Source organism: Carassius gibelio, chromosome A20 (assembly GCF_023724105.1).
Source record: "Carassius gibelio isolate Cgi1373 ecotype wild population from Czech Republic chromosome A20, carGib1.2-hapl.c, whole genome shotgun sequence".
NCBI lineage: Eukaryota > Metazoa > Chordata > Actinopteri > Cypriniformes > Cyprinidae > Carassius > Carassius gibelio.
In genome coordinates this window covers 1,494,433-1,504,149 of record NC_068390.1, presented here as the reverse complement: position 1 = coordinate 1,504,149, position 9,717 = coordinate 1,494,433, and the positions used below count along the sequence as shown (strand labels likewise).

General features: G+C 40.5%; 12 non-coding genes across 12 annotated transcripts; all 12 read left to right on the top strand.

Moving 5' to 3' along the window:
• Positions 1–41: 41 nt before the first annotated feature.
• trnas-uga (transfer RNA serine (anticodon UGA)) lies at positions 42–123 on the top strand. Its single transcript has one exon. It is a non-coding gene; the product is annotated as a tRNA-Ser (tRNA).
• Positions 124–291: 168 nt separating this feature from the next.
• On the top strand, positions 292–364 carry trnak-uuu (transfer RNA lysine (anticodon UUU)). The gene has a single exon. It is a non-coding gene; the product is annotated as a tRNA-Lys (tRNA).
• Positions 365–1,991: 1,627 nt separating this feature from the next.
• trnas-aga (transfer RNA serine (anticodon AGA)) lies at positions 1,992–2,073 on the top strand. Its single transcript has one exon. It is a non-coding gene; the product is annotated as a tRNA-Ser (tRNA).
• Positions 2,074–2,228: 155 nt separating this feature from the next.
• On the top strand, positions 2,229–2,300 carry trnah-gug (transfer RNA histidin (anticodon GUG)). Its single transcript has one exon. It is a non-coding gene; the product is annotated as a tRNA-His (tRNA).
• A 382-nt stretch (positions 2,301–2,682) lies between these two features.
• On the top strand, positions 2,683–2,755 carry trnak-uuu (transfer RNA lysine (anticodon UUU)). The gene has a single exon. It is a non-coding gene; the product is annotated as a tRNA-Lys (tRNA).
• A 1,627-nt stretch (positions 2,756–4,382) lies between these two features.
• On the top strand, positions 4,383–4,464 carry trnas-uga (transfer RNA serine (anticodon UGA)). The gene has a single exon. It is a non-coding gene; the product is annotated as a tRNA-Ser (tRNA).
• A 155-nt stretch (positions 4,465–4,619) lies between these two features.
• Positions 4,620–4,691, top strand: trnah-gug (transfer RNA histidin (anticodon GUG)). Its single transcript has one exon. It is a non-coding gene; the product is annotated as a tRNA-His (tRNA).
• Positions 4,692–5,073: 382 nt separating this feature from the next.
• Positions 5,074–5,146, top strand: trnak-uuu (transfer RNA lysine (anticodon UUU)). The gene has a single exon. It is a non-coding gene; the product is annotated as a tRNA-Lys (tRNA).
• A 1,627-nt stretch (positions 5,147–6,773) lies between these two features.
• Positions 6,774–6,855, top strand: trnas-aga (transfer RNA serine (anticodon AGA)). Its single transcript has one exon. It is a non-coding gene; the product is annotated as a tRNA-Ser (tRNA).
• A 155-nt stretch (positions 6,856–7,010) lies between these two features.
• Positions 7,011–7,082, top strand: trnah-gug (transfer RNA histidin (anticodon GUG)). The gene has a single exon. It is a non-coding gene; the product is annotated as a tRNA-His (tRNA).
• Positions 7,083–7,215: 133 nt separating this feature from the next.
• Positions 7,216–7,296, top strand: trnas-uga (transfer RNA serine (anticodon UGA)). Its single transcript has one exon. It is a non-coding gene; the product is annotated as a tRNA-Ser (tRNA).
• Positions 7,297–9,603: 2,307 nt separating this feature from the next.
• trnas-uga (transfer RNA serine (anticodon UGA)) lies at positions 9,604–9,685 on the top strand. The gene has a single exon. It is a non-coding gene; the product is annotated as a tRNA-Ser (tRNA).
• Positions 9,686–9,717: the final 32 nt, after the last annotated feature.

Here is a 9,717-nt window from a genome sequence, read left to right as displayed (position 1 = left end):
GCAGTGTTGCACACAAACTGAGCAGAAGCTGGTCTGTTCTTGTAGTCGTGGCCGAGTGGTTAAGGCGATGGACTTGAAATCCATTGGGGTCTCCCCGCGCAGGTTCGAACCCTGCCGACTACGGGAGGGCTTTGCAGTGTTGCTTTAGCTTTCTGTGATGGTAATTGTGCCTTCTGTGGTCCTTTGTCCTAACTGCTTCTAGCTTTCATCCCGTGACACCTGCGTCTCTTCTGGGCAGCTTGTTGTAAAACTGCTGTTATATAAAAGGTGAGATGCCAGTACTCGACAAGAGCCCGGATAGCTCAGTCGGTAGAGCATCAGACTTTTAATCTGAGGGTCCAGGGTTCAAGTCCCTGTTCGGGCGAAGGTCTTTCTTTGGCTTCACCTTGCTATCACTACGGTCCATCTCTTCTGCTGACTCTGTACTGGAACGGTGTTCCTTCCTGCTCCCGGTGATCAGGGGATCTCCCTTGTGGTTAGTGACAAACGAACAATGTTAAATGAACAAGGCCAAAAAATACATAAAGAACAATGGTGCCTGGGATTTTTGAGAACCGGAGCTTGTAGCCTAGAATTTTTCTTTGTAAATTATGTGAAAATCATCTTGTTTACTCACTTACAGAAAACAATACATTGATTTAAATTGTCTAAGACACTTTTTGTTGGTAAAAGTCATATGCGAGTAGGCGTCAACTATCATGATTTACACCTGAGAAGACAAAGCCCTGCATAATGAGCTGCATAAAGAGCCGCTCAGTCAGCTTTTGTCACTGAGAGGGAGGTGTTACAAGAAAGAACGTGAGAACAAAATAAATGTATATAATTTTAAGTTTGGAGTTTATTTAGAATATATTTAATTATCCCACAACATAATTTAATATGGGGGAGCAGTTAAACAGTTTATTAGGAACAATCAAAGCTGACTTTCAAACTAATTTTATTTTTGCATTATTACTCTAGTCACACAATCCTTAAGAAATCCTTTTAACAATCTGAATTTGTAAAAAATAAAAAATAAAAACTTTTATTGTTATCATTATTATTAATGTTGAAAATAGCTGAGAATATTTTTCATGTTTTTTAGGGTGGTAAATTAAAAGAACACCATTTTTTGTTACATTTGTTACAGTTACATGTATTTGTTACATTTATATTATTTACATCAAGCTTTTGAGTGGTATAGTTTTGTATATTGTTATTGAAACTTCATAATATTTAACTTAATTATACATTTAGTCAAGAATTATAGTTTGGAAAAAGTCTAACTAGTAAAATGTTTAGACGTTATGTGAAAACTAGTAAAAGTATATAAATAAATATAAAGAGACTTACTCATGTTTATGATCTCTGCTGAATAAAGTGCTTCATTCTTTATTTTCTGAGGAAATCCATTTCTCAAATCCTCAACCACGTCACATCTTTTTGGGGTGAATTATGTGTTATTCCTCTCATCGCGAAGCAAACAGTAAAATAAAAGCACTTGAACAACAGTCTGGCTGCTTTTTCTTCTGTGTGGGCGTATTCAAGCCGCGCTTCAGTTTGAATCTGAATAGAGCGTTCAGCGCGGGGGCGTGGTCACATTAGATATAATGAAGGGAGACGTGAAAAAAGGACATCGCCTTGTTTTCATATGGATTACTTTATCACAGAATATTTGTTTTCGGCAGCACTTGTTTAGTTTAAAAGTAGAAATGTCAAGCTTTCTATAGATATCTCTCTCATGTCTCTTCGTTGAGTATTCACAGAGTTAGAGGTTCATTTTAATGACGTGTTTGTAAATGAAGATCAGCGCAGACAAAGGCTGCAGACAGCACATCTTGTTTGTTATCTTTATTTTATAAGTGCACAAAGTTTTGTTGTTATTATTTTCTGTATCCAAAAAAGGAAACCCTTTATTGGGTTACAGTCAGCTTGCTGACTGAGTTGGGTTGTTTGCAAGTAGGTCAGGCAGCAGTGTTGCACACAAACTGAGCAGAAGCTGGTCTGTTCTTGTAGTCGTGGCCGAGTGGTTAAGGCGATGGACTAGAAATCCATTGGGGTCTCCCCGCGCAGGTTCGAACCCTGCCGACTACGCTGTTTGCTGAAGGCCACGAGGAAAAGCGTCCATGAATTTTTCAAGGTCCTCCCACTGATTTGCGAAATGTCCTGTCCCTCTTCGATGGACCAACACGCCGCTGCTGCTTCTGGTATTCGGGCTCCAGGGGTTAACTTGGGTGAGCCAGTGGCACGCCGTGATCGTATAGTGGTTAGTACTCTGCGTTGTGGCCGCAGCAACCCCGGTTCGAATCCGGGTCACGGCAACACTCTGGCGTTGAGTGTACGGGAAGGTTGACATTTTTTTTACCACCTCATCTTTCTTCTCTATTTTGTTTTTGACGCTTGGCCTGTGCAGGGAGCCACCAGACAAGGGGGCAGGCAGCCTACCGCTAGACGTAGTCGTGGCCGAGAGGTTAAGGCGATGGACTTGAAATCCATTGGGGTCTCCCCGCCCAGGTTTGAACCCTGCCGACTACGGGAGGGCTTTGCAGTGTTGCTTTAGCTTTCTGTGATGGTAATTGTGCCTTCTGTGGTCCTTTGTCCTAACTGCTTCTAGCTTTCATCCCGTGACACCTGCGTCTCTTCTGGGCAGCTTGTTGTAAAACTGCTGTAATATAAAAGGTGAGATGCCAGTACTCGACAAGAGCCCGGATAGCTCAGTCGGTAGAGCATCAGACTTTTAATCTGAGGGTCCAGGGTTCAAGTCCCTGTTCGGGCGAAGGTCTTTCTTTGGCCTCACCTTGCTATCACTATGGTCCATCTCTTCTGCTGACTCTGTACTGGAACGGTGTTCCTTCCTGCTCCCGGTGATCAGGGGATCTCCCTTGTGGTTAGTGACAAACGAACAATGTTAAATGAACAAGGCCAAAAAATACATAAAGAACAATGGTGCCTGGGATTTTTGAGAACCGGAGCTTGTAGCCTAGAATTTTTCTTTGTAAATTATGTGAAAATCATCTTGTTTACTCACTTACAGAAAACAATACATTGATTTAAATTGTCTAAGACACTTTTTGTTGGTAAAAGTCATATGCGAGTAGGCGTCAACTATCATGATTTACACCTGAGAAGACAAAGCCCTGCATAATGAGCTGCATAAAGAGCCGCTCAGTCAGCTGTTGTCACTGAGAGGGAGGTGTTACAAGAAAGAACGTGAGAACAAAATAAATGTATATAATTTTAAGTTTGGAGTTTATTTAGAATATATTTAATTAACCCACAACATAATTTAATATGGGGGAGCAGTTAAACAGTTTATTAGGAACAATCAAAGCTGACTTTCAAACTAATTTTATTTTTGCATTATTACTCCAGTCACACAATCCTTAAGAAATCCTTTTAACAATCTGAATTTGTAAAAAATAAAAAATAAAAACTTTTATTGTTATCATTATTATTAATGTTGAAAATAGCTGAGAATATTTTTCATGTTTTTTAGGGTGGTAAATTAAAAGAACACCATTTTTTGTTACATTTGTTACAGTTACATGTATTTGTTACATTTATATTATTTACATCAAGCTTTTGAGTGGTATAGTTTTGTATATTGTTATTGAAACTTCATAATATTTAACTTAATTATACATTTAGTCAAGATTTATAGTTTGGAAAAAGTCTAACTAGTAAAATGTTTAGACGTTATGTGAAAACTAGTAAAAGTATATAAATAAATATAAAGAGACTTACTCATGTTTATGATCTCTGCTGAATAAAGTGCTTCATTCTTTATTTTCTGAGGAAATCCATTTCTCAAATCCTCAACCACGTCACATCTTTTTGGGGTGAATTATGTGTTATTCCTCTCATCGCGAAGCAAACAGTAAAATAAAAGCACTTGAACAACAGTCTGGCTGCTTTTTCTTCTGTGTGGGCGTATTCAAGCCGCGCTTCAGTTTGAATCTGAATAGAGCGTTCAGCGCGGGGGCGTGGTCACATTAGATATAATGAAGGGAGACGTGAAAAAAGGACATCGCCTTGTTTTCATATGGATTACTTTATCACAGAATATTTGTTTTCGGCAGCACTTGTTTAGTTTAAAAGTAGAAATGTCAAGCTTTCTATAGATATCTCTCTCATGTCTCTTCGTTGAGTATTCACAGAGTTAGAGGTTCATTTTAATGACGTGTTTGTAAATGAAGATCAGCGCAGACAAAGGCTGCAGACAGCACATCTTGTTTGTTATCTTTATTTTATAAGTGCACAAAGTTTTGTTGTTATTATTTTCTGTATCCAAAAAAGGAAACCCTTTATTGGGTTACAGTCAGCTTGCTGACTGAGTTGGGTTGTTTGCAAGTAGGTCAGGCAGCAGTGTTGCACACAAACTGAGCAGAAGCTGGTCTGTTCTTGTAGTCGTGGCCGAGTGGTTAAGGCGATGGACTTGAAATCCATTGGGGTCTCCCCGCGCAGGTTCGAACCCTGCCGACTACGCTGTTTGCTGAAGGCCACGAGGAAAAGCGTCCATGAATTTTTCAAGGTCCTCCCACTGATTTGCGAAATGTCCTGTCCCTCTTCGATGGACCAACACGCCGCTGCTGCTTCTGGTATTCGGGCTCCAGGGGTTAACTTGGGTGAGCCAGTGGCACGCCGTGATCGTATAGTGGTTAGTACTCTGCGTTGTGGCCGCAGCAACCCCGGTTCGAATCCGGGTCACGGCAACACTCTGGCGTTGAGTGTACGGGAAGGTTGACATTTTTTTTAACACCTCATCTTTCTTCTCTATTTTGTTTTTGACGCTTGGCCTGTGCAGGGAGCCACCAGACAAGGGGGCAGGCAGCCTACCGCTAGACGTAGTCGTGGCCGAGAGGTTAAGGCGATGGACTTGAAATCCATTGGGGTCTCCCCGCCCAGGTTTGAACCCTGCCGACTACGGGAGGGCTTTGCAGTGTTGCTTTAGCTTTCTGTGATGGTAATTGTGCCTTCTGTGGTCCTTTGTCCTAACTGCTTCTAGCTTTCATCCCGTGACACCTGCGTCTCTTCTGGGCAGCTTGTTGTAAAACTGCTGTAATATAAAAGGTGAGATGCCAGTACTCGACAAGAGCCCGGATAGCTCAGTCGGTAGAGCATCAGACTTTTAATCTGAGGGTCCAGGGTTCAAGTCCCTGTTCGGGCGAAGGTCTTTCTTTGGCCTCACCTTGCTATCACTATGGTCCATCTCTTCTGCTGACTCTGTACTGGAACGGTGTTCCTTCCTGCTCCCGGTGATCAGGGGATCTCCCTTGTGGTTAGTGACAAACGAACAATGTTAAATGAACAAGGCCAAAAAATACATAAAGAACAATGGTGCCTGGGATTTTTGAGAACCGGAGCTTGTAGCCTAGAATTTTTCTTTGTAAATTATGTGAAAATCATCTTGTTTACTCACTTACAGAAAACAATACATTGATTTAAATTGTCTAAGACACTTTTTGTTGGTAAAAGTCATATGCGAGTAGGCGTCAACTATCATGATTTACACCTGAGAAGACAAAGCCCTGCATAATGAGCTGCATAAAGAGCCGCTCAGTCAGCTGTTGTCACTGAGAGGGAGGTGTTACAAGAAAGAACGTGAGAACAAAATAAATGTATATAATTTTAAGTTTGGAGTTTATTTAGAATATATTTAATTAACCCACAACATAATTTAATATGGGGGAGCAGTTAAACAGTTTATTAGGAACAATCAAAGCTGACTTTCAAACTAATTTTATTTTTGCATTATTACTCCAGTCACACAATCCTTAAGAAATCCTTTTAACAATCTGAATTTGTAAAAAATAAAAAATAAAAACTTTTATTGTTATCATTATTATTAATGTTGAAAATAGCTGAGAATATTTTTCATGTTTTTTAGGGTGGTAAATTAAAAGAACACCATTTTTTGTTACATTTGTTACAGTTACATGTATTTGTTACATTTATATTATTTACATCAAGCTTTTGAGTGGTATAGTTTTGTATATTGTTATTGAAACTTCATAATATTTAACTTAATTATACATTTAGTCAAGAATTATAGTTTGGAAAAAGTCTAACTAGTAAAATGTTTAGACGTTATGTGAAAACTAGTAAAAGTATATAAATAAATATAAAGAGACTTACTCATGTTTATGATCTCTGCTGAATAAAGTGCTTCATTCTTTATTTTCTGAGGAAATCCATTTCTCAAATCCTCAACCACGTCACATCTTTTTGGGGTGAATTATGTGTTATTCCTCTCATCGCGAAGCAAACAGTAAAATAAAAGCACTTGAACAACAGTCTGGCTGCTTTTTCTTCTGTGTGGGCGTATTCAAGCCGCGCTTCAGTTTGAATCTGAATAGAGCGTTCAGCGCGGGGGCGTGGTCACTTTAGATATAATGAAGGGAGACGTGAAAAAAGGACATCGCCTTGTTTTCATATGGATTACTTTATCACAGAATATTTGTTTTCGGCAGCACTTGTTTAGTTTAAAAGTAGAAATGTCAAGCTTTCTATAGATATCTCTCTCATGTCTCTTCGTTGAGTATTCACAGAGTTAGAGGTTCATTTTAATGACGTGTTTGTAAATGAAGATCAGCGCAGACAAAGGCTGCAGACAGCACATCTTGTTTGTTATCTTTATTTTATAAGTGCACAAAGTTTTGTTGTTATTATTTTCTGTATCCAAAAAAGGAAACCCTTTATTGGGTTACAGTCAGCTTGCTGACTGAGTTGGGTTGTTTGCAAGTAGGTCAGGCAGCAGTGTTGCACACAAACTGAGCAGAAGCTGGTCTGTTCTTGTAGTCGTGGCCGAGTGGTTAAGGCGATGGACTAGAAATCCATTGGGGTCTCCCCGCGCAGGTTCGAATCCTGCCGACTACGCTGTTTGCTGAAGGCCACGAGGAAAAGCGTCCATGAATTTTTCAAGGTCCTCCCACTGATTTGCGAAATGTCCTGTCCCTCTTCGATGGACCAACACGCCGCTGCTGCTTCTGGTATTCGGGCTCCAGGGGTTAACTTGGGTGAGCCAGTGGCACGCCGTGATCGTATAGTGGTTAGTACTCTGCGTTGTGGCCGCAGCAACCCCGGTTCGAATCCGGGTCACGGCAACACTCTGGCGTTGAGTGTACGGGAAGGTTGACATTTTTTTTACCACCTCATCTTTCTTCTCTATTTTGTTTTTGACGCTTGGCCTGTGCAGGGAGCCACCAGACAAGGGGGCAGGCAGGCCTACCGCTAGACGTAGTCGTGGCCGAGAGGTTAAGGCGATGGACTTGAAATCCATTGGGGTCTCCCGCGCAGGTTTGAACCCTGCCGACTACGGGAGGGCTTTGCAGTGTTTGCTTTAGCTTTCTGTGATGGTAATTGTGCCTTCTGTGGTCCTTTGTCCTAACTGCTTCTAGCTTTCATCCCGTGACACCTGCGTCTCTTCTGGGCAGCTTGTTGTAAAACTGCTGTTATATAAAAGGTGAGATGCCAGTACTCGACAAGAGCCCGGATAGCTCAGTCGGTAGAGCATCAGACTTTTAATCTGAGGGTCCAGGGTTCAAGTCCCTGTTCGGGGCGAAGGTCTTTCTTTGGCCTCACCTTGCTATCACTACGGTCCATCTCTTCTGCTGACTCTGTACTGGAACGGTGTTCCTTCCTGCTCCCGGTGATCAGGGGATCTCCCTTGTGGTTAGTGACAAACGAACAATGTTAAATGAACAAGGCCAAAAAATACATAAAGAACAATGGTGCCTGGGATTTTTGAGAACCGGAGCTTGTAGCCTAGAATTTTTCTTGTAAATTATGTGAAAATCATCTTGTTTACTCACTTACAGAAAACAATACATTGATTTAAATTGTCTAAGACACTTTTTGTTGGTAAAAGTCATATGCGAGTAGGCGTCAACTATAATGATTTACACCTGAGAAGACAAAGCCCTGCATAATGAGCTGCATAAAGAGCCGCTCAGTCAGCTGTTGTCACTGAGAGGGAGGTGTTACAAGAAAGAACGTGAGAACAAAAATAAATGTATATAATTTTAAGTTTGGAGTTTATTTAGAATATATTTAATTATCCCACAACATAATTTAATATGGGGGGAGCAGTTAAACAGTTTATTAGGAACAATCAAAGCTGACTTTCAAACTAATTTTATTTTTTGCATTATTACACAATCCTTAAGAAATCCTTTTAACAATCTGAATTTGTAAAAAATAAAAAATAAAAACTTTTATTGTTATCATTATTATTAATGTTGAAATAGCTGAGAATATTTTTCATGTTTTTTTAGGGTGGTAAAATTAAAAGAACACCATTTTTTGTTACATTTGTTACAGTTACATGTATTTGTTACATTTATATTATTTACATCAAGCTTTTGAGTGGTATAGTTTTGTATATTGTTATTGAAACTTCATAATATTTAACTTAATTATACATTTAGTCAAGAATTATAGTTTGGAAAAAGTCTAACTAGTAAAATGTTTAGACGTTATGTGAAAACTAGTAAAAGTATATAAATAAATATAAAGAGACTTACTCATGTTTATGATCTCTGCTGAATAAAGTGCTTCATTATTTTTTTTCTGAGGAAATCCATTTCTCAAATCCTCAACCACGTCACATCTTTTTGGGGTGTGAATTATGTGTTATTCCTCTCATCGCGAAGCAAACAGTAAAATAAAAGCACTTGAACAACAGTCTGGCTGCTTTTTCTTCTGTGTGGGCGTATTCAAGCCGCGCTTCAGTTTGAATCTGAATAGAGCGTTCAGCGCGGGGGCGTGGTCACATTAGATATAATGAAGGGGAGACGTGAAAAAAGGACATCGCCTTGTTTTCATATGGATTACTTTATCACAGAATATTTGTTTTCGGCAGCACTTGTTTAGTTTAAAAGTAGAAATGTCAAGCTTTCTATAGATATCTCTCTCATGTCTCTTCGTTGAGTATTCACAGAGTTAGAGGTTCATTTTAATGACGTGTTTGTAAATGAAGATCAGCGCAGACAAAGGCTGCAGACAGCACATCTTGTTTGTTATCTTTATTTTATAAGTGCACAAAGTTTTGTTGATATTATTTTCTGTATCCAAAAAAGGAAACCCTTTATTGGGTTACAGTCAGCTTTCTGACTGAGCTGGGTTGTTTGCAAGTAGGTCAGGCAGCAGTGTTGCACACAAACTGAGCAGAAGCTGGTCTGTTCTTGTAGTCGTGGCCGAGTGGTTAAGGCGATGGACTAGAAATCCATTGGGGTCTCCCCGCGCAGGTTCGTATCCTGCCGACTACACTGTTTGCTGAAGGCCACAAGGAAAAGCGTCCATGAATTTTTCAAGGTCCTCCCACTGATTTGCGAAATGTCCTGTCCCTCTTCGATGGACCAACACGCCGCTGGTGCTTCTGGTATTCGGGCTCCAGGGGTTAACTTGGGTGAGCCAGTGGCACGCCGTGATCGTATAGTGGTTAGTACTCTGCGTTGTGGCTGCAGCAACGCCGGTTCGAATCCGGGTCACGGCAACACTCTGGCGTTGAGTGTACGGGAAGGTTGACATTTTTTTACCACCTCATCTTTCTTCTCTATTTTGTTTTTGACGCTTGGCCTGTGCAGGGAGCCACCAGACAAGGGGGCAGGCAGCCTACCGCTAGACGTAGTCGTGGCCGAGAGGTTAAGGCGATGGACTTGAAATCCATTGGGGTCTCCCCGCGCAGGTTCGAACCCTGCCGACTACGGGAGGGCTTTGCAGTGTTGCTTTAGCTTTCTG